Below are 3,280 nucleotides of genomic sequence, written 5' to 3'. Positions count from 1 at the left end.
TCAGTTTTCCCATTAAACGTTTCCCCTGTTTCAGTCTTGGGTGTTTTGCTGTGAATAGTGTTTTGCGACGGACTTAGCGACCACTTTTGCTTGCGGCAAAACAGAGTAGTAGTAGAAATCAATTAGAGACGGATTTTAGCGACCACCCATGCTGAATTATTTGTGATTTTTTGTTTTAGTAGCTAGGGTTGTTATTTTTGGCTGAATGTTTTTGTGGTAACTTCTTTTAATCCATACTTTGTGGGAAAAATAGCTAGAGCCTTTAGTTTGGTCAGATTTGAAAGTTCCAAAAAACTAGCAAATTTTGTGTTTGTCAAAACTTTAAACGGCCATAACTTTTGCTCCGGTTATCAGAATCGCAATTATTATATATGCATTTGGGGTAGAAAACAATTTCCTACACCGTGGCAGCCTGCCATAGGCTGGCTGAGGTCTCCATCGTTCAAAAAAAGCGATTCGGTCAAAAGTTTTTTATTTTTCAAGTTTTATTCACTTATTTTTCTTAACCCACCAATTTTAGCTTTCATAGTTAGACTTTGAATTTTTGTCTGAAATTTTTTGTGCTATCTTCTCATCATTTTATAAGGTTGCTCACAAAATTTTAAGTCATTTGGATATCATTTGAGGGTAGCTGTAGTTCAAACCTGCACCTTTATTTACATGACAAGGCAACTAGTTGTGCATGTTGAATGTAGTGTATGACTAGAGGCAATCCATCTGACTTACAACCCTTTGACCCTAAGATAGATAGGACATTTCATAGATTAGTTAGGAATCCTTTTATACCTTTTGATCATCCTGAGCATTCCATTACTGGTGAATCTGTGCATTCTGTTATTGGTGATTTTGAACATCCTAATTTGGAGCATTATAATTTTGAGCATTCTGATTCTGAGCATTCTGATTTTGCACATTATGAGAACATGGCACAACCTCCACCCCGTGAGAGGACTCTAAGGGAAATGGTTGCACCTGATTTCACCTACGAAAGCTTGTCCATCCAATACCCTGATGAGGATGTCCCATATGTTCTTAAAACTGGACTGATTCATTTGCTTCCAAAGTTTCATGGCCTTGCAGGTGAAGACCCGCATAAACATTTGAAGGAATTTCATATTGTCTGCTCCACCATGAAACCCCCAAATGTCCAGGAGGATCACATATTTCTGAAGGCTTTTCCTCATTCTCTGGAGGGAGTGGCAAAGGACTGGCTGTATTACCTTGCTCCAAGGTCCATCACGAGCTGGGATGACCTTAAGAGAGTATTCTTAGAAAAAATTTTCCCTGCTTCCAGGACCACAGCCATCAGGAAAGATATCTCAGGTATTAGACAACTCAGTGGAGAGAGCCTGTATGAGTATTGGGAGTGATTTAAAAAATTATGTGCCAGTTGCCCTCACCATCAGATTTCGGAGCAGCTTCTTCTCCAATATTTTTATGAAGGACTCAGTAATATGGAGAAAAGTATGATAGATGCTGCCTGTGGTGGAGCCCTTGGAGACATGACTCCTGCTGAAGTCAGAAATTTAATTGAGAAGATGGCTTCCAACTCTCAGCAGTTTAGCGCCAGAAATGATGCCATAGTCATTAGAGGAGTGCATGAGGTAGCTACAAACTCAGCTGCATCATCTGAGACTAAGAAGCTTGAAGGCAAACTGGATGCATTGGTTAACTTGGTAACCCAGCTGGCCTTGAATCAGAAATCTGTACCTGTTGCAAGGGTTTGTGGTTTGTGCTCCTCTGCTGACCACCATACAGACCTTTGCCCTTCCATGCAGCAACCTGGAGCAATTGAGCAGCCTGAAGCTTATGCTGCAAATATTTACAATAGACCTCCTCAACCTCAGTAGCAAAATCAACCACAGCAGAACAATTATGACCTCTCCAGCAACAGATACAACCCTGGATGGAGGAATCACCCTAACCTCAGATGGTCCAGCCCTCAGCAACAACAACAGCAACCTGCTCCTTCCTTCCAAAATGCTGCTGGCCCAAGCAGACCATACATTCCTCCACCAATCCAACAACAACAACAACCCCAGAAACAGCCAACAGTTGAGGCCCCTCCACAACCTTCCCTCGAAGAACTTGTGAGGCAAATGACTATGCAGAACATGCAGTTTCAGCAAGAGACCAGAGCCTCCATTCAGAGCTTAACCAATCAGATGGGACAATTGGCTACCCAATTGAATCAACAACAGTCCCAGAATTCTGACAAGTTGCCTTCTCAAGCTGTCCAAAATCCCAAAAATGTCAGTGCCATTTCATTGAGGTCGGGAAAGCAGTGTCAAGGACCTCAACCCGTAGCACCTTCCTCATCTGCAAATGAACTTGCCAAACTTCACTCTACTCCAGAAAAAGGTGATGACAAAAATTTACCTAACAATTTCTGTGCAGGTGAATCTTCTTCCACAGGTAATTCTGATTTACAAAAGCAGCACATTCCCCCTCTTCCATTCCCTCCAAGAGCAGTTTCCAACAAAAAAATGGAAGAGGCAGAGAAAGAGATCTTGGACATGTTTAGAAAAGTAGAGGTAAACATACCTCTGTTGGATAAAATAAAGCAAATTCCAAGATATGCCAAATTCTTGAAGGAGCTGTGCACTAATAAGCGGAAGCTTAAAGGAAGTGAACAGATTAGCATGGGCAGAAATGTCTCTGCATTGATTGGTAAATCTGTTCCTCAAATTCCTGAAAAATGCAAAGATCCAGGTACATTCAACATACCTTGTATTATAGGGAATAGTAAGTTTGACAATGCCATGCTAGATTTAGGAGCTTCTGTTAGTGTTATGCCTCTGTCTATTTTTAATTCTCTATCTCTAGGTCCCTTGCAGTCAACTGATGTGGTAATTCATTTAGCTAATAGAAGTGTTGCCTACCCTGTTGGTTTCATAGAAGATGTCTTAGTTAGAGTTGGTGAACTGATTTTCCCTGTTGATTTTTATATTTTGAATATGGAAGATGGATTCTCTCAAGGATCAGTTCCCATCATTCTAGGCAGACCCTTTATGAAAACTGCTAGAATTAAGATAGATGTTTATGCAGGCACACTATCCATGGAGTTTGGTGATATAACTGTTCATTTTAATATTCTGGATGCTATGAAATACCCATCTGAAGATCTTTCAGTATTTCGTGCTGAAATAATTGACCATGTTGTTGATGAATACATGACTGATCTTTATTCTAATCTGCATGCCTCTCACTCTTGATGCATTGAGTCTGAAATTGTACTTGATCATATGTTTGAATCTGATGCTGATAGTGAATCTGAGAG

General features: G+C 40.5%; 1 non-coding gene across 1 annotated transcript; it reads right to left on the bottom strand.

Moving 5' to 3' along the window:
- Positions 1-1,301: 1,301 nt before the first annotated feature.
- On the bottom strand, positions 1,302-1,408 carry LOC112998604 (small nucleolar RNA R71). The gene has a single exon (XR_003263698.1). It is a non-coding gene; the product is annotated as a small nucleolar RNA R71 (small nucleolar RNA).
- Positions 1,409-3,280: the final 1,872 nt, after the last annotated feature.

The sequence above is a fragment of the Glycine max genome, chromosome 12 (assembly GCF_000004515.6).
Source record: "Glycine max cultivar Williams 82 chromosome 12, Glycine_max_v4.0, whole genome shotgun sequence".
Lineage (NCBI taxonomy): Eukaryota > Viridiplantae > Streptophyta > Magnoliopsida > Fabales > Fabaceae > Glycine > Glycine max.
This window is presented reverse-complemented; position numbering and strand designations above follow the sequence as displayed.